The sequence below is a fragment of the Diabrotica virgifera genome, chromosome 5 (assembly GCF_917563875.1).
Source record: "Diabrotica virgifera virgifera chromosome 5, PGI_DIABVI_V3a".
Classification (NCBI taxonomy): domain Eukaryota; kingdom Metazoa; phylum Arthropoda; class Insecta; order Coleoptera; family Chrysomelidae; genus Diabrotica; species Diabrotica virgifera.
In genome coordinates, this window is record NC_065447.1 from 142,832,759 (window position 1) to 142,854,394 (window position 21,636).

The 21,636-nt window shown below is 32.3% G+C and overlaps 1 protein-coding gene across 1 annotated transcript in view; it reads left to right on the forward strand.

Moving 5' to 3' along the window:
* LOC114332065 (uncharacterized) overlaps positions 1-21,636 on the forward strand; it is a 52,786-nt gene that overhangs the window by 17,917 nt on the left and 13,233 nt on the right. The window lies entirely within an intron of this gene.

Consider the following 21,636-nt stretch of genomic DNA (forward strand, 5'->3'; position numbering starts at 1 on the left):
GTGGCAGTCACTTCATTTGAGAGGTGACCTAATCGACTTTGCAACGATGTAATATTCGAATATCTTAGCTATTTATGTCTTCTTCCTGTTAGATTTAGTGGTTTAGCTTTAAGCTATTGATCCATATTAGGATTATTGTTATGATAATGCTGTTTCCCATTCTTAACTTCATGTTCAGGCTTAACTGTTTCAATAATAGGTTTCAATAATAATCTTACCGTGCTTCTTTATTTTTGTTCTTAGTAATAGCGTTATTGGCATTGTATGTAATTCTGTTTACATTAATTTGATTAATAAACATCCTCACTTGACAATCTGCACTTCCGAATCTTTTATGGAACATAACTGCCTGTGACTTTTCTAGATTTACTACGATTTTCCTTTGAATGCTCCCATTTTTCAGTCGATTTAGAGCATATTGTAGGCATCTTGTTCTAGGTTTGAATTCAGACTTCTTGCAGCTATTGCTACGTCGTCGCTGGTATATATGTTACCGTTAAAACCCGATTTCAGTTAAAACCCGAATTTACTAGGAAAAACTAGTTTTAACTATGCGCTTTAGGCAATTCTAGTTTTAACTAATCAAAACTAGATTTGACTGCTAAATTCAGTTAAAACTAGAAATCCCGAACACATTTCATTTAGAATAGTTTATACTAGTTCAAAATAGTTTTTACTGGAATTACTAGCGAATACCAGTTAAAATCGTTGCGAGAAGAGACAAAAAATACGATTTGGCTTGTTCGGGATAGAGTTAGTGACGAAGGCGACTGGTTGGTAACAAACTAGTGTTTGCAACTGTTAATTTTTCGCATCGTTTTTATTGGTTATATTACACTACTGTGTATTATTCACCATGAGAGATAATGTCGAAGATTAGGTTGAGAGCAGAGATATAAGAACGGTCTCACCCCTATTCAGCGGTCCCCATAATCGCGGTCCCCGATTGAGCGGTCTCAATACAGCGGTCCCCGTTTCAGCGGGTCCCCGTTTCAGCGGTACCCCGATTCAACGGTGCCCGATTTAGCGGTCCCCATAAACGCGGTCCCCAATAGAGCGGTCTCAATTAGAAAATAATAATATGACAATGATAAGTAATTAGTTTTATTGTAGGATATTATTTTAACCTATTTTAACCATCGAAGTAAAAAGCGAAACTAAACAAAAATATCGGAGAGGACCACAAAAAATCAAGTGGTGGATGCTAAAAGATGAGAAGGAAGGTCTATTCAGGGAAAGAATAGTAGAAAAAATATGTTGGAACATGAAAGGAAGCCCTAACACAATTTGGAGAAAAATGGCCAATATTATTAGAGAGACGGCTATTGAAATACTTGGGAAAACGTCAGGAAAGAAGTTTGAAGATAAAGAGACTTGGTGGTGGTCAAATGAAGTACAAGGAAACATAAAAGAGAAGAGAAAATTATATAAAAAGTGGCAAGAAACCAGATCGGACATAGATCTTCAAAACTATATGGTCGCCAAAAAGAAAGCGAAAGTAGCAGTAGCAAAAGCTAAAGCAGAAGCGTATTCAAACCTATACGATCAACTTGATACCAGGGAAGGCGAAACGAAGATATATAAAATAGCCAAACAGAGAGCAAAGAAAGCAAAAGATTTTAATCAGATTAGATGTATCCGAGATGAAAATAATAAAATACTAGTTCACGAAAGGGATGTCAAAAAGAGATGGAGAAAGTACTTTGACAGCTTATTAAATGAAGAATTTGACAGACAGCCTGTAGAGTCAACGGAGACAGTAGCAGCAATGGTCACCAAAATAACCAACGAGGAAGTGGCTCAAGCGCTTCAAAAAATAAAGAAAGGAAAAGCGGTAGGACCAGATGATATTCCTGGGGAAGTATGGAGAGCATTGGGAGAGACAGGAACAAGGTGGCTAGCAGGTCTATTTAATAGAATTATGGAAGTTGGACAAATGCCAGACGAATGGAGAAGCAGTATACTGGTACCTGTTTACAAAAACAAGGGAGATATACAACAATGTACAAACTACAGGGCTATAAAACTGCTTAGCCACACCATGAAAATATGGGAAAGAGTAATTGATAGACGGATACGTGAAGAAACCGAAATATCCGAGAATCAATTTGGCTTTATGCAGGGTAGATCAACAACAGATGCAATTTTCATTATAAGGCAGTTGATGGAAAAATACAGGAGTAAAGAAACAAACGCTCATATGGTATTCATTGATCTTGAGAAAGCATATGATAGAGTTCCTCGAGAGATTATGTGGTGGGCACTCAATAAGAAAGGAGTCCCTGGTGAATATGTAAAGATTGTGAGGGATATGTATGAGGGAGTAACGACTAGTGTTAGGACAGGTGTGGGAGAGACTGATAAATTTCATGTGAAAGTAGGATTGCATCAAGGTTCTGTGCTTAGTCCGTATTTATTCTCATTAGTTTTGGACCAGATAACAGCGAAAATACAGGGTAACATTCCATGGTGCTTAATGTATGCTGATGATGTCGTGTTAGTAGGAAATAGTGAAAGAGACTTAGAACAAAAACTGGAACAGTGGAGACAAGCTCTGGAGGAAAAAGGTTTAAAACTTAGTAGGACAAAAACAGAGTATTTGGAATGTTCATTTAAAGATGGAGCTACTACAAATAAAATGGTATCTTTGGATGGTGAAATGATTGTAAAAAGCAATAGTTTTAAGTACCTAGGATCGGTATTACAGAGTAATGGAGAAATAGATGGAGATGCATGCAGTAGAATTAGGGCTGGATGGATGAAGTGGAAAGAAGCGAGTGGTGTGTTGTGTGACAGAAAAATTCCAATGAAGCTGAAGGGAAAATTCTATAAAACAGCCATAAGACCAGCTATGATGTACGGAACTGAATGTTGGGCAGTGAAAAAGAAAGAGGAACAGCGAATGCATGTGGCGGAAATGAGAATGCTTAGATGGATGAGTGGAGTGACAAAGAAGGATAAAATTAGAAATGAGTATATTAGGGGAAGTCTAGGTGTGGCACCAATTGATGCCAAAATGAGAGAGCATAGGTTAAGATGGTTTGGTCATGTTCAACGTCGAGACGTTAACCACCCAATACGAAGAATAGCTGAAGTGCAGATTCCTGGAAGGAGTAGGAGAGGAAGACCAAAGAAGAGCTGGGGGGAGACGATAAGGCAGGACATGTTGGTAAAGGGGATTAACATTGATATGGCCCAAGATAGAATTGTGTGGAGAAATGCAATTAGGGAAGCCGACCCCGCATAGGGATAAGGCAAAGAGAATGATGATGATGATGATTATTTTAACCTATTCTTGTTTGAAAATATACAGGTAATATCTAAGTATCTGGTATATACCCCAGTTAATAGGGAAAAAAATCATCGATTTCAGGTAAAAATGTTCTACAGGGTTTTCAAAGTTTTAAACGTTAGATGAGGGATAACTGATGATAATTCCGTGAAGACGTACAGCAGTTTTTGCTTTTTTTTTAAACAATTGCAAAGAATGAAAAAAGCAGTTTTTTGACTATAAAACGTTTCTTGTACATTTTAGAGAAAAATGTTTCAAATAAATGTAGATCTTAAAAAGTTCTTTAATTTGGTGGTAAGCATATTGTAATATATAAACAATTGACCGAGATAATTTCAAAAAACCCTCATTTTTGCAGTAAATTATAAATATTAATAACTTTATTTTTTGCACAATGACGTAAAATTTAATGACTTTAAATTATGTCAATTAATGAGTTATTTAAGTGTGCTAAATTTCAACCAGATCGACCAAATAGTTTATAAGTTATTCAATTTGTTTTTCCCAGAGAGCAATTGTTTATACAACTGTTCTTGCCCTACAGTGACTCTGTGAGATATTTAGCAGATCGCAGTCGATTATTTGAGACTTTAATTTTAAGACGTATTAAAAAATTTTTAACATTTTATTGAAATTGTTATTAAAAAACTGTTTGAAAAAGACCTGACTTTTTAGCTTATAAACAATTAGAATAACTTAGATATTTTTTATGTTCCGTGCTTGTATGTAGGCTCAATGAAAAAATGCATATAAAAAAAGAAAAAATAATTTTATATGTTCATTTTTTATTGTTAAAACTACTGTCCCCAAGAGGGTCCTGTTCTTACTCATTTTCCTGAACGATGCCTCTCAAACGGCATGCTGCAGAACCAAACGCCGCTGAAACAGGTCGGTGGAATCGAGAACCGCCGAAACGGGGACTGCTGAAATGGGTACCGCTGAACCGGGGACTGCTGAAAAGAGTCAGTGGAATCGAGAACCGCTGAAACGGGGACTGTTAAAATGGGGTCTTACCATAAGAACGTAGAAATTAGTCCATTGAAATGTTACATTTAGTGTATATTTCTTAGAATAGTCAATTTTATTTTTTTAATGTGTAGGGGGGTTCAGTAGAAGCTTAAGTTCAAGTTTTTGGGGTTGAGACCCTTGTCCCCCGTCCGCCATCTTGGAAAAAGAGGTGCAAAGGGCTTTCGCGCTGTATCTCCCCAACTAGCAATCCTACAGAAAAGTTAATTACACATGAAATGTAGCAAATTAAATTTCCTATAATTTTAAATTTATTACTTTTTATCATCAAGTGACCAACAAAAAAGTTATAAACAAAAATAAGAAAAAAATTTGTAAGAAGTTTCCTTTTGGAGGTTATAACTTTTTTTCCGTTCATTTAACAATAAAATAACATCATATCGATTTTGTAGAGGATTTTTCAATGAACAATTTTCACTATAAAGTTGTTTAATTTTATTTATTATCTAGGTTTTACAGCGCTCCAAACTTGACCAGATTCTCGAATTCTCATAGGTATATAATACTTTTCTATATCTATATGTGTATTAGGCGAGCGACATGCCGACCACGAAAATCAAATTTAAGGTGAATGACCATTTTTAGTTTATTTTTATGTTTTTGAGGTCGCTTAATCCGAATATGAAGTTTATTTTTATCTAGAGTTGGTGGAACATGTTCAAAAATCAAATTTTATACAAAAATGCCAAAAATCAATTTTGATTATTTTTCAAATTTACCTCGCTGTATCTTTGGTCGCTGTAAATATTTCCTTTTGAAAATTTTACTGTGTCATCTTTAAAGTATTTTGATAAGAACGAAATTTATCCGAAATGTTTAAACACATAAAAAAGAGGTTGTTAATTTTTAAACATTTTGTCATCATATTTCGTTAGTTTCATATTTACTTAAAAAAGTTGAGGAACAAATTTTTAGTTTATAATTTTAACCAACATAACAATAAAATATAATTCATGAAGAAGTTTTTTGGAAAATTTTAAGTAAAAATATACAATAGGAAAAAAGTTATGCTACTTCATAGACAAGCTGCACACCCCAAAAAACGCTTATATCTCGAGATCCTGACCACGGTGTATGAATGGCTAATTTTGATCATACTTTATGATTTTGATATCAAAACTCGTTTTTTTGCTCTTCTTAAGAATTTTGCATTTTGCGGTTGCGCCATTCTTCTTCTGAACCGGCGAATTTGTCCTCAAACAACTTCTTGGGCCTTTTCTATATATGCTTAGGGTTATAAGTTTTATAATGGGAAAAAAGGTCAAAAACAGATTAATAATAGCATAGGAATGTTAAAATCATACTAAATTGTATGAATAAAAAATATATATACCTACATAGAAAAGTAAGCCTAACTTTTGTTTTTATTGTATCCCTATGAGCATTCGAGAATCTGGTCAAGTTTGGAGCGCTGTAAAACCTATATAAATAAATATAATTAAACAACTTTATAGTGTAAATTGTTCGCTGAAAAACCCTCTACAAAATTGCTAAAATCTTATTTTATTTTAAAATGAACTGAAAAAAAGTTATAACCTCCAAAAAAAACTTGTTAAAAAATGTTTACATATTTTTGTTTATATCTTTTTTGTTGGTCACTTGACGATAAAAAGTAATAGAAACAAAATTGTTTAAAATTTAATTTGCTACTTTTTATATTTAATTAGATTTTCCGTAGGGTTGGTAGTTTACGAGATATAGCGCGAAACTCCTTTGCACCCCATTTCCAAGATGGCGGCCGGGGGACAAGGGTGGCGACCCCAAAAACTTGAACTTAAGCTTCTACTGAACCCCCTACAGATTAAAAAAATAAAATTGACTCCTCTAAGAAATGCAAGGTACGGCTTAAAAATGTAAGATTTTAATGGAGTAAATAACATTTTTTAAAAAAAGATTTTTACAAAAGGAACAGAGCGAGAAGAAAGTCACTACAATGTTGCGACCAAAAGCATGTATAATAAATTAATGGCCGAAGTACAAGATGCGGAATAATTGTCTGCCAAGAAAACACCAAAACGATTTAGAATTGTTGAAGTTGACGAAATAAAAAAGTTGGCTTCTAGAACTGAACCCATCAAATTAATATTATGTATCTGCTGAAGACATTTTTGACATAATTGAAGCAGCCCACGTTGCTGTGGGTCATGGAGGTTGAGATACGTTGAAGAATGAAACCGCCAGAAAATACGCAAATATGACAAATGATATGTTCAATAATTTTATATTAATGTGTGAAACCTGCTAATGCAAGAGTACTAAAGCGAAGAATGGTCATGTATCGAAACCTATATTACATTCAGAAATGAGTAGTCGCTGTTAGGTAGATTTGATCGATATGCAATCACAAGAGGATCAAGGCAAGTTTAATATGGTTTATCAAGACCATTTAACAAAATTTGTTGTATTGAGATCATTACAAAGTAAGAGGGCGGCAGTAGTTGCTTAACAATTAACGGATATATTCTTGACTTTTGGCGCACCATGCATTTTACATTCCAATAATGGCCGAGAGTTCATTAATGCAGTTATAAATGAGGCAATGCCAAACTGGCCTGAGGCAAAATTAGTTCATGGAAAACCAAGGCACAGCAAGAGTCAAGGTTGAGAAAAAATTAGCGCCCTGGTTGCAAGAGAATAGCACAACGTGGTCAAAAGAACTGTCATTTTTTACGTTTATGCTCTTGTCCAGTATTTTACGTTTTAGAAAAATTACTGAAAAATCTGAAAATTACTGAAAAGTTTAGTAAAAACTAGTTTTGACTGAAATATGTTTAGTGTCAACTAGAATTAACTGAAAATATTTGATAATCTAATTTTAACCAGTTAAAACTAGAATTGTCGAAAGCCCATAGTTAAAATTAGTTTTTCCTAGTAAATTCGGGTTTTAACTGAAATCTGACTTTTACGGTAACATATAGACTGAGAATGGTTCGCAGGATGGTTTTAATAGCTAAGGGGACCTTTAACCTTGCAGTACTCTCGTCCAGTCTGTCAGACCGGAGCGCTACTTTCATTTCTTTTAATGTATTTAGGTATTTATACGCACACCAGGCCGTTGAGACCTAGGGCATTTTTATAAAACAGTGTCCTAACATTAACTTTCCTAATCACAATAATTTTAAACAAAACTCAAACTTAAGTCTATACAAAATTCTTAATCATTACTCTAAAGTCTAAAGGGCCTGATGAACAGTATTTCTTCCTCTTTAGGTCTTCCTCCAATTTATTAATCTACTTCGTTCTGGGTCCTCCTCTTCTTTGGGATTAGTTTTTCTCACAATGTTTAGAAAAATGAAAAAATTGCTTTTTTGCTAAATGTTAATAAAATGGCGCAGTAAAAATTTTGATACCCACGAGACAGTCTTTCTTCAGCCTTTCTAGTGACTGCCCCCAGATATTCCAGTTAAAAAATTAGCTGCCAGTAATTTTTAGATTTTTCAAGTGCTTTTCCGGTTTCGTTTGCTGGGGTAAATGTTTAAATGAATATATTAATTTTAATTTTTGAATTTATATCGACCCACCGAATATTTTGTCAGCAGTTATTTTGTCGAATATTCGGATAAAGTACTTGCTTTAATGTTTAATAAAGGAGAATATTTTTGTAAAGAAGAGATTATTATAAGGAACTGGAAACTATTACTTTTGAAATTTAAATATAATTAATTTACTGGGGTCTAAGGGAGTTTCCTTCATAACTCATCTACCTGTAAAATAACAAATTTAGGAGAGAACAATAATTTAAAGTATTACCAGCTATCTAAGATGCTCATTAATATTCAGCTTAGCGGGATGCTATTGTTCGAGGTGTGGAATTCTCTAAATAAGAGATCTACCTGTTTTATGAAATGATCCCTTGTTTATGTCATTTCACATCTCGAACAATAGTACCGGGCTGAGTTTAATATTAATGAGTCTCTTAGATAGCTGGTACGGGTACCTATACTTTAAGTATTTGGTTACTCTGCATGTATCCTTTGGCTATTGATTTCTTCACTGGATGATGATGAATTTTACCGTGATGGCCAGTATTTGTTTCTTTTACACTACACTCGATAGGAAGCTACTTTTAATTTAAATCAAATGTTGAATAAAACACGTAATACATGAATTTTTAACAACAATATATAGACCAGAAAGGATCTGTTTCTAGGTGGATGTGAGAGGTGGCATTCGGATTTTTGCGGATAAAGTTAGGTGATAACTTTGTTAATAATAATTGACTTATGCTCCTTCTCAAATATGCCCGGAACATTAATAAAAAAAATAGAATATTTAAAAATTTCAAAAATTTCGTTTTTTTTTCTACTTTCTTTGCTTATAACTTTAAAACAATTCATTTTGGAACCAAAATCGTAAAGGAATAAAACAAAGATAATTAAATTTCCTATCAGATACGATTGGTTAAAAATGTTTTAATTTATCACCCTTGCTGCAAACTAGCAATAAATATAAAATAAGGGGGCAAAACAAGCCTGTCCTTATTCAATGTTTTTCCATCACTTAGGTTATACTTGGAACCTTCCTAATTCGCTTAGAAAATTTTTCTAATGTGCTAAAACCGTCCACCAAATTTCATTAAAATTAACTTACTAGATTTTGCATAATAATTTTGCAATCTAAACTTTTTTTAAAAAATTAACATTTTTTAAAATCTTGCACAACAAAAACTAGAACATACACAGATTTGTAAATTTTTTTACATATAAAGAAGCACTCTACCTATCTAATGCACTTTACAGAATTGAAATCGGATTATTTAAGCAGCCTCAGCAATGTTTTAAAGTTATAAACAATTTTTTGGCTTATAAACAAATTAGTGCTGTGGCCAGGAGGGGGTGCTACGGGCTCCTTTATTTAGATGGAATTAGCCAAGTTTTTTTATGTATTTTGACCCGTAGAACACGAATTTTTTGGGTAACATTTGATCCGGATGTCGATAAGACTGTTATAAACAAAGAACTTGAGGAATTACATAACATCGATTTTTCGCAAAATAAAACATTTTTTTGTATTTCTTGATAAAGTTCCTTAAAGGAGTTTTCGAGATAAACGCGGTGGAACTTTCAAAAAATCGAAAAATTGCAATTTTTGAACGCGAATAACTTTTGATTAAAAAAGAAAATAGCAATTCTGCTGACAGCATTTGAAAGTTTAAGTCAAATTATACCGGTTTTAATTATTTGCATTGCTAAAAATTATTATTATTATTAAACAAAGCTATTTGTTTAAAAGCCAAAAAGTTGTTTATAATTTTAAAACATTGCTGAGGCCCCTTAAATAATCCGATTTTAATTCTGTAAAGTGTATTAGATAGGCAGAGCACCTCTTTATATGTAAAAAATTAGCCAATTTCTAAATGGTCTACTTTTGTTCAGAAAGATTTTAAAAAATTTGAACTTTTTTAAAAACATTTAGATTGCAAATTTATTATGCAAAATCCATTGAGTGGATTTTAATGAAATTTGGTAGACCATTTAAATAAGTTATAAGAATTTTCTAAGCGAATTACTAAGGTTCCAAGTGCCACCAAATTGGTTAAAAAACATTGAATAACAACAGGCGTATTTTTCCCCTTATTTTGTATTTATTGCTATATTGCAGGAAAGGTAATACCTAAAGACATTTTTGACCAGTCGTGTATCATACAAAATTCAATTATCTTTATTTTATTTCTCTACGACTTTGTTCCAAAACAAATCGTTTTAAAGTTATAAGCAAAGAAAGCAGAAAAAAATCGATGTTTTTCGAAATTTTTAAATATTTTAATTCTTTTAATAATGGTCCGGGCATATTTGAGAAGGAGCATAAGTCAATATTTATTACTGAAGGTGTCACCTAACTTTATCAGCAAAAATCCGCAAATAGACGTTTTTTTACAGATTAGTCCTGGTCTTATAGACCAAATACAGAATACGAGTCTAATACAGTCGGAAAAATGAAAGAATACCCATGAACAATCACATCAATCACTTATTTTGTATTTGCTGTCTTTTTCTATAAATAACAAACATTTGTTACAGAAAAATATAGCAAATACAAAATAAGTGATTGATGTGATCGTTCATAGGTATTCTTTCATTTTTCCGACTGTATACAATATTGGAAATCTTTTTTCGGAATATAGGAACTTTCAATGCAATAAGTTGGATTCTTGATTTGCAATTAACCCGTGTAAATTTTAAGACAACGTCGAGATGTTTCATATTTAATTCATTTGTTCGAACTGAGATCGGACATTTGTTCTGCACCGAACTGAGATCGTTGATTTGCAATTAACCAGTATAAATTTCAATGTAACGTCGCGATCTTTTAAAGTGAATTCATTTGTTCGACTGTAATCCCTCTACCGCTGGGTATCGCATAAACGATGCAATACGATTGGCACCTCAGTTCAGTGCAGTCGAACAAATGAATTAAATATGAAACATCGCGACGTTGTCTTGAAATTAACACTGGTTAATGTTGTTCTGAAGCTATTTTCTTGTGGCATTTTTACAATTTTAACTATTTATAATGGGAAATAAGCCACAATATTATTAAAAAATGATTTTTATTAACGTTTCGACGCCCAAATCGGATGCCGTTGTCAAAATACAAAATACTACTGAAAAATACGTCGAAACGTTAATAAAAATCATTTTTTTAAAATATTGTGGCTTATTTCCCATTATAAATAGTTAAAACACTGGTTAAATAAAGAATATAATTCCGAAATATATTGTTCCGAAAAATATTTCCAATACTGTAGATGTAAATAGTAGGCTATGTAAAGAAAATTATTAAAAAGGTATGTGATATAAATGATGTACCATTACAGCAAAATTACAAATACATATTATATTTTATCTACCCTATCTCATATTATGTATAAGTTTTTAGTTTGTGAAAACTGTCATTATAGATAGCAGTGCGTGAAGGATTTAAAGTGTGCGTGAAGTAACAAAAAAGTAAAGTGTGGGTGTATTTTCAATGTGACTTTTTAGTCCAGTCGGGTTAGACGAATAACAGGCCTAACCTTGCATTAGGAGCTGCCCCAAATTTTATTTTTCTAATCTTTAGGGAGGGTCAATATTAGTATAAATTTAAAATTTCGACTGAATTCCACCGTTGCGTTAGCCGCCATCTTGATTTTAAACGAGAACCGTTTTTGCTCAATATCTCCGCCATTTTCAATTTTTTGACAAAAAGTGTAGAAACTGAAATTGTTGAAAATGCGATTTTCTATAATTTCATTTATTATAATTTTTTTCGTGCGGTCGATATTTTCCGAGTTATGAGGGGAAAATAGTGACAGTTGGAGCATAATTATCGAATTATTGAATTATCTCGTTTATTGTTAGTTTTACAACAAATATGTACCTGTACAAAAATAAAGAGAATTAAATTCTACATAATTTTGATCTCGTTCATTTTTTTGCTAAAATTAATATTTAAGGTAGTACGTATGCGGTAATGGCGCGAGCGTAAGACCGGATTAATTTTATAGCAATTGATTTTGTTCAATATCTACGCCATTTTCAACTAAAATTGTTCAAAATATAATTTCCTACAATTTCTTTTTAACAATTTTTTTCATGCGGTTGATATTTTCCGAGTTACATGGGAAAATAGTAAAAAGTGGTGGGGGGAGCATAATTATTGAATTGAATTTTGTATCCGAGTTGCCCCAAATTTTATAATTATATCCTTTAGGAGAGATCAATAGTAGTGTAAATTTAAAATCTCGACTGAATTCCGCGGTTGCATTAGCCTCCATATTGATTTTAAATGAGAACTATTGTTGCTTAATATCTCCGCCATTTTCAACTTTTCGACATAAATGGTGGGAAAGAAAATTGTTGGAAATGCAATTTCCTACAATTTCTTTGGCACAATTTTTTTATACGATCAATATTCTCCGAGTTAAGGGGGAAAATAATGGAAGCGGAGGAGAAGCATAATTATTGAATTGTCTCATTTATTATTAACTTTACGACATAATTGTACATAAACAAAAATAAAGAGAATTATATTTTATACAATTTTTGAAACTTCCAATGAAACATCAACCAAATTAAGTATATAAAAGACATAAAAAGACATTATATACATTAAGTTCACTTAATTTTATTAACTAGCGGGTTTTATTGGTTGAATTTGTCTGTCGATATTTTAAGTTTTATGTCAGCTAATATATCGTGATGTTCCAACAATTTTTTTTTTAAATTTTGGACCCTGTTGGGGGGATTTTCCCATTTCCCCCCTTGTAGACCCGCCACTGGTTCTCTCGAAAAATTGTAGTAAATCGTAATTGCAACAATTTCAGTTCTTACACTTTTTGTCGAAAAGTTGAAAATGGCGGAGATATTGAACAAAAACAATTGCTACAAAATCAATCAGGTCTTACGCTCGCACCTTTACCACATACGTACTACCTTAAATATTGATTTTATCAAAAAAATTAATGGCATGAAAATTATACAAAATTTAATTCTCTTCATTTTTATATAGGTAAATATTTGTTGTAAAACTAATAATAAACGAGATAATTCAATAATTCAATAATTATGCTACAACTGTCACTATTTTCCCCTCATAACTCGGAAAATATCGACCGCACGAAAAAAATTATAATAAATGAAATTATAGAAAATCGCATTTTCAACAATTTCAGTTTCTACACTTTTTGTCAAAAAATTGAAAATGGCGGAGATATTGAGCAAAAACGGTTCTCGTTTAAAATCAAGATGGCGGCTAACGCAACGGTGAAATTCAGTCGAGATTTTAAATTTATACTAATATTGACCCTCCCTAAAGGTTAGAAAAATAAAATTTGGGGCAGCTCCTAATGCAAGGTCAAATGCTATCCCGACTGGGCTATTTTTGTACTGTTTTCGGCCCACTTATATATAATCAAATATCCTTAACGTTCGCGTTGTCTTGATGATGGCATGTAAGCAATAAATTACAACAAAAGTTTTGACAGTTTTGTGGTTTGAAAAAAGTTTGAATTTTTAAATGTCAAAGTTCTCAAAATTGTAGAATAAAAAGATATTCCAGTGACAAAAAGTTGCAGTTTGTTTATTTGTTTATTGTAGATAATAGTTATTTTTTACGACCGTTTAATAACATGCTCATTATTTGCTAATTTTTAATAGATAATAGCACCCATTACTTTACCCGTGAGTAATAGTTCATTACTCACGGGCTGAAGCTAGATTCAAGTGGCGCATGCCACTTTTAATATTAATCGTATATAAACTGCAAATAAAATTACTTAAACTTGTTTATTTAATACAATAATTATTGCAATTTATATCAATAATTAACTTCCAAAAATTTTTAAAGGAATTTTAACTGTAAAAATGTCCGTAGGTATATTTTTTACGTTTATATCTTGTTTACTAAAAATTTTGACGTATATCATTTATTTTAGTGACAGTGGCATTAGCGTATTTTGTTTGTGTTAATTGGAATTTATAACTAATATTGTGTTTATCTTTTAAGTTGTATTGTGTTATAGTATATTATTCAACGAGCATGTAATGGTGGCTATTTATTACTCACGATGATGAAGTTTGCGACACGAGCCGTAGGCGAGTGTCGTAATTCATCAGAGTGAGTAATAGCCATTACATGCAAGTAGAATACTATACTTTTTCTACGACCTTTTTTATTTTAATTAGTAAAACAACATAATTATCAACTACTCGAGATTAAAATTATAATTTACAAAAATAAATTTTGTTTATGAATAGTACACGGCTTAATAATTGGTTGCTTACTATTAATTAGCAATGCTGTCTTAATTATGTATTGTAAAAGACACAACAAGAAATAATCAATTCAAATTATTTTCATTTCCGAAAAATTATAAGTATTTTTTACCTACTGGCATTGTAATAAATAGGAAATGGCTATTACCGGTGCGTGGACTTATTTTTAAAAAGTTATAATGCACATTTATATTTAACTATATACATATAATATAATAATATAACTATCTAGAATATGATATAATATATTTAGAATATATAACACAAGATAACTTTATAAAATTGACACAATGTAATAGGTCTGGATCCCGCGTATGAAAAAAAAGTTGATTAATAGCAAGCTGAAAATGTGTTATTATCTTAAGGGTGTCTAATCGGATAAACTTTGATATATAGGAACACTGGAACAGGGGTAGTTTTAATTGTGGAACAGGTTAAAAATTTGGAACGGTCACACCACGAAAACGGCACTTTTATTTTTTCCGACAGAACAGACTTAAACTCTTCGAACAGAGATTAAATTCTCATGCAAAAATCAGACTGCTATTTATCACAAAATGGGCGTTTTAATGAGTGGAACATGTAGAATATGTCAAATGACAGGAATTATGACAGGTGATAAATAGCAGTCTGATTTTTGCATGAGAGTTTAATCTTTGTTCGGAGAGTTTAAGTCTGTTCAGTCGGACAAAATAAATGTACCGTTTTCGTGGTGTGACCGTTCCAAATTTTAAACCTGTTCCACAATTAAAACTGCCCCTGTTCCAGTGTTCCCATATATCAAAGTTTATCCGACTAGACACCCTTAAGCTATTAACAAATTTTCAGCTTGCTATTAATCAACTTTTTTTCATACGCGGGATCCAGACCTATAAATTTTAAATTCCAATAAACACACCAAATACGCTAATGTCACTGTCATTGAAAATGGTAAATGTCAAAAGTCGTAATAGTAAACAAGGTATAAAAGTAAAAAATACACTCTGGACCAAAATTAACCGCCCACCTTAGAAATGGGTTATTTTTGATGTCTTATATCTCCTAAACCGATTTAAGTGATTTTTTTAATATGTTATAGCCTTATCCCTTGACAATATCGTTATAATAATATTGTTGCTAAACAGGTAAATTTTCCTTGTATACCGGGTGTACGGATCAAACTGTGTTTTTTTCTTAAAGTTTGCATCACCCTGTGGAATATTCTAGCATTTGTAGAATACTGAAATTAAAACCTAACTATAGCCTCATGCTTTCTCAACATTTTGTTGTTTGACTGCTTCGCTTATGTTGGATAATAAAAAAGTTAGGTGCTTTAACAATTAGACATGTTGTTTATCAATACAGGGTGTTTTTAAAAAATTTTGGCAAATTTTAAGGGGTAATTCTGCATGAAAAAATAATGACAGTTTGCTTTATAATCTTAGGTCCGCAAATGCTTAGTTTCCAAAATAGAGGTGTTGAAACTTTTCTGACAAACTGACGATTTATTTATTGCTTTAAAACCGGTTGAGATATACAAATGCAATTTGGTGGGTTTTATGACGTAGTTATTGCATATTTTTTGACATACAATTAAGAATTTAATATTCGCTATTGGCGCGCATACGGGTAATATGAGCCATCATATTACCCGTAGGCGCGCCAATGGTGACTATGAAATGCTTAATTGTATGCCAAAAAATGTGCAATAACTACTTATTAAAACTCCCTAAATTTCATGTGCATGGCTCAACCGGTTTTAAAGTAATAAATAAATCATCAGTTTTTCAGAAAAATTTCAACACCCCCTATCTCGGAAACGAAACATTTGCGGACATAAGTTTATAAAGCAAACTGTCATTATTTTTTCATGCAGAATTACCCCTTAAACTTTGCCAAAATTTTTTAAAAACACCCTGTATTGATAAACAACATGTCTAGTTGTTAAAGCACCTAACTTTTTTAGTATCCAACATAAGCGAAGCAATCAAACAACAAAATGTTGAGAAAGCACGAGGCTATATGAAGGTTTTAATTTCAGTATTCTACAAATGCTAGAATATTCCACAGGGTGATGCAAACTTTAAGAAAAAAACACAGTTTTATTCGTACACCCGATATACAATGAAAATTTGCGTGTTTAGCAACAATATTATTATAACGATATTGTCAAGGAATAAGGCTATAACACATTAAAAAAATCACTTAAATCGGACAACAGGTTTAGGAGATATAAGACATCAAAAATAACTCATTTTTAAGGTGGCCGGTTAATTTTGGTCCAGAGTGTATACTAACGCATTGTTACAGTTAAAAATCCTTTAAAAATTTTTCGAAGTTAATTATTGATATACATTACAATAATTATTGTGTTAAATAAACAAGTTTAAGTAAGTATTTTTATTTGCAGTTTATATAAGACTAATAAAAAGTGACATTCGCCAGTTGACCTTAATTTCAGCCCTTGAGTAATGAACTATTACTCACGGGTAAAGTAATGGGTGTTATTATCTATTCAAAAATAGCGAATAATGAGCAGATTATCTGGGACATGTTATGAGGGGCAAGCGTTATAACTTGTTACAATTGATAATGCAAGGAAGAATACAGGGTAGAAGGAGTCGCGGAAGAAGACGCATCTCCTGGTTAAACAATTTGAGAGCTTGGTTTAATTGCACTTCTGCTGATCTCTTTAGAGCAGCGGTATCGAAAGTGCGAATTGCCGTGATGGTTGCCAACCTTCTTAGAGGAGATGGCACATGAAGAAGAAGAAGAGCATATTATTAAACGGTCGTAGAAAAAATATGTTATAACATATTATACACAGTGATGAGCGCGCTAATAACCGGAAAAATAGCACAAAAGATGGAAAACGTATTAAGTTGTGAGATAAAAGAAATGAAACTAGTCGAACTGAGAAATTTAGCGATATTAACCTGAAAATTTACATTATATTGATTGTTTCCCACCTTTAGACGTATCGGACGAGTTTAGCAACTGACAATGTCACAGTGACAGTAGTTTTAGTTGACATACTCCTCTGATACGTGTAAAGGTGAGAAACAATCAATATAATGTAAATTTATACGTTAATATCGCTAAATTTACCAGCTCGACTAGTTCATTTCTTTTTATCTCACAATTTAATACGTTTTCCATCTTTTGCGCTATTTTGTCGGTTATTAGCACGATCATCACTGTATAGTTATATTATTATATTATACATATAGTTAAATGTAAATATACATAAAACTTCATGAATTAAATACGTACGCCGATAATAGCCATTTCCTATTTATTAGATTCATTGACAGTAGGTACAAATTTATGCATATAATTTTTCGGAAACGAATAGAACTTGGATTGAATATTTCTTGTTGTATTTTTACAATACATAAGAATTTGGTAAAAGTAAGCAACCAATTATTTAGCCATGTACTAGGGGTAAAGATTAAATCTCGTGTAGTTGATAATGATATTTTTTACTAATTAAAATAAAAAAAGGTCGTAGAAAAAGTATAGTATTCTACTCGCATGTAATGGCTATTAGACACTCTGATGAATTACGACACTCTCCTACGGCTCGTGTAGCAAACTTCGTCATCGTGAGTAATAGCCATCATTACATACTCGTTGAATAATATACTATTATGAAACAGTTTATAAAGTATGATTTTTGCACACGCACGCGATGTTTAGAGAACGAGCAGAGCGAGTGCTATACATCGCGTAAGTGCACAAAAAGTACTTCACGCACAGTTTCATACAATATTTTATCTACGATAAACAAATAAAAACACTGCAACTCTTCGTCACTGGAATACATTTCTATTCTACAATTTTTAGAACTTTGACGTTTAAAAATTCAAACTTCTTTCAAACCACAAAACTGTCAAAACTTTTGTTGTAATTTATTGCTCACATGTCATCACCATGACAACGTGAAAATTAAGGATATTTGATTAGGTATACGAAAGTGTGCCAAAAAACAGTGCGAAAAAGTAAATACCATTTAAAATACATTGTTACTTCACGCACACTTTACACCCTTCACGTACTGCTATCTATAATGACAGTTTTCACAAACTAAAAACTTATACATAATATGAGATAGAGTAGATAAAATATTGTATACTGAATTCTCTTTGCCGAGATTTACTTTGACGCATTGGGAAAATTCCTACCTGACACTATTAACTGCTCAAATCAACTTAATCGTTCACTAAAAAAAGAAGAATTATTGGAAATAGTGGGAGCAGGGAGTGTATACTAAGCCAGTAAAATTTTGTGGAATTTATTTCTACAAAATATTTTTATTGTGTACAATAAATAATTTTCTCATTTGTTATCAATACATTATAATGGTGTGAATAAATATTATTGATTGGCGTAAGGTTTATGTTATTTTTATGTCTGTTTCCTATTAATAATATTGGCAATGCGCAGGTATGTTTGGTTGTGTAGTAATTTCCAGTCAAATCTAGAAATTACCAACGTCACCAGACAGTTGTGTCTCGGCAGAGCGAATTCAGTATATTTATGAAACTGTGCGTGAAGTACTTTTTGCTTTTTGCGCACTTACGCGATGTATAGCACTCGCGCCGCTCGTGCTCTAATATATACGTCACGAACTGTTTCATAATAGTTATTTATAAAACAGTTCGTGAAGTATGCTTTTTGCGAACGCACGCGATGTTTAGAGAACGCACGCTATACATCGTGTAAGTTCGCAAAAAATACTTCACGCACAGTTTCATATAAAATTTTATCTACGATAAACAAATAAAAAAACTGTAACTCTTCGTCACTGGAATTCATTTCTATTCTACAATTTTTAGAACTTTGACATTTAAAAATTCTAACTTCTTTCAAACCACCAAACTGTCAAAAGTTTTGTTGTAGTTTATTGCTCACATGTATCACCATGACAACGCGAAAGTTAAATATATTTGATTATATGAAAGTGTGCCAAAAACAGTGCGAAAAAGTAAATCCCATTTAAAATACATTGTTACTTCACGCACACTTTAAATCCTTCACGAACTGCTATCTATAATGACAGTTTTCACAAACTAAAAACTTATATGAGATAGAGTCGATAAATAACTATTTTATAGTATAATTCACATAATATATTTATTTGTTAGTACCGCTAAATCGGGATATTTTAAAACTTTTGGAATAACGTGTTTAACCACCTCTATCTATTTACTGAGTTAAAATATAATTTTTTTACACATTTTCATCCCTTAAAACTACACCTCATAGAAAGAGTCACGGAGATAAGTGACCTAACTGCCAAAAAATAATTTTTGTTTTTTTTTTTCAATCAATATGATCTATGTTCCTATGCCAATGGCCCCCTATGAGATCTACGTGCTATCTTCACTTTAGCGGTTGCAAACAAAACCCAAAGTCTGTAAATGCGGCATCATGTTCTTTGTTAATTGATCTAAGTGCCAGTGTTCAAATGTACACTCTTCATGATAGATAAATGGTAAAAGATCACATCAAAACGTGAAAAAGAATATCTGTACAGATCTTAATTATATATTTGTTTTATTTTTTTGGTCGGTAAAGTTTTCTTGGCCGACCGTCAAATTTTCTTCTATCTAATTAGCCTTCTTCGGTCCATCTTTGGACATAGGCCTCCCCCACACCTTTTCCATTCTTCTCTATCTGTCGTTACAGTTATCCACCTAGAGCCACGTGCTTGTTGACTTCATCTGCCCATCTCATTTGTGGCCTTCCTCTGCTTCGTTTATATTCCCACGGTCTCCAATTTATGAGAATTTTGTTCCATCGGTCTTCTTTTTGTCTTATAGTGTGTCCGGCAAATCTCCATTTCAACTTTGTAACTTCTTGTCTAACATCCCTAACTTTGGTTTTTTCTCTTATCCACTCGTTTCTCTTTTTATCCATTAGTCTTATGTGCAACATTTGCCTTTCCATTGATCTTTGCGTTTTTATGATCTTGTCCATGTTTGCTTTCGTAAACGTCCACGTCCACAAAGTTTTCTTACACTTCGAAAAATCGATGGTAAGACACTATGGGATAGAGCTAGAACTGCAGAATATGACGATACGGAGATGCAAGGTGGACAACATTAATAATTGGGTAAAAAACAGAAGCGTAGAATGGAATGACCACATAAGCCGAATTACAACAAATAGAGTAGTAGTAAGGACGGCGAGAGACGGTTCCCCAACAGAAAAACGTTCAGTAGGGAAAACCACGAAAACGATATATTTAACAACTTACTGTAGGCTCATTGAAAAACAGACAGTCATGTCTACACAAAAATAAGATGAAGGAGAATAATTTTTCTTTGTTTTACGGCAATTTTTAATTTTTGTCACTTAGATCAGTTAGTTCGGCCACTCTTCATAGCTAAAAAATGTAAAAAAAATTAAAGTTTGAAAATTAGAAAGGAATAATTATTTCTTCGTATGTTCAGTATAATGTACAATATTCTAGGTCACATAAATGAACAAAAAATAAAATTAATTAAATCATAAAATAAATAATTCAAGTTGATCATTGGCATCATCATTACCGGTATTTTTTCTCCTTACTCTACTTCAACTGTTATTGAAGCTCTATTTTGGCAATCTTAACCAGGATATCAGCCACAAGTTGAACTTCATAAAAAGGCCAATAAAACTTTTAGACAGCCACTGATGCACTGCATCCTCTTTTGCAGAAGCAAATATCGTTTGCAAGAGTTCTTGTAATGTCGGACTTTGTTGAGGCAGGATGGGTTGCAATGATCCTTCAAGTAGTGTGGTCTACTCCCAATAAATCGGATCCATATTTTTCCCAAACCAAACTTGGATGTGATAGAAATGTATTTTAATATACTCATACAGAGTACATTATACACTCACCGGCACGAAAAACGGGCACCCCACAAAATGGGTAATTTTTGATTGCTCGTATTTCCTAAACCTCTTGTCCAATTTAAGTGATTTTTTTATTGATTAAAACCTACCAAATTTAATTTGCATATCTCAACCAGTTTTAGAGCAATAAATAAATCGTCAGTTTGTAAGAAAAAATTCAACATCCGTATCTCGGAAACGAAGCATTTGCGTACATATGTTTACAAAGCAAACGTTCATTATTTTTCCATGCAGAATTACATCTTAAAGTTTGTCGCACTTATTTAGAAACATCTTGAATTGATGAAATACAGGGCTAGTTGTTAAAGTACCTAACTTTTTTATTATTTCACATAAGCGAATGAATAAAAAAAAACAGAATGTTAAGAAAACCTGAGGCTGCAGTTGGGTTTTAATTTCAGTATTTTATAAATGCTAGAATATTCCACAGGGTGTTCCCTGTCTTTTTAAACTTTTAGAAAAAAACACATATTAAAAAAATTACTTAAATCGGACAACAGGTTTAGGAAATACGAGCCATCAAAACTGACTGATTTTTTGGGGTGCCCGTTTTTCGTGCCGGTGCGTGTATATACTTATTTAAACTTCACCTCTGGATAATCGATTTATTCACTTAGTTGATTTACAAGTTTTTAGGTTTACATCTTATAGGTATCTTTAATGTTGTCATATATTTTCTTT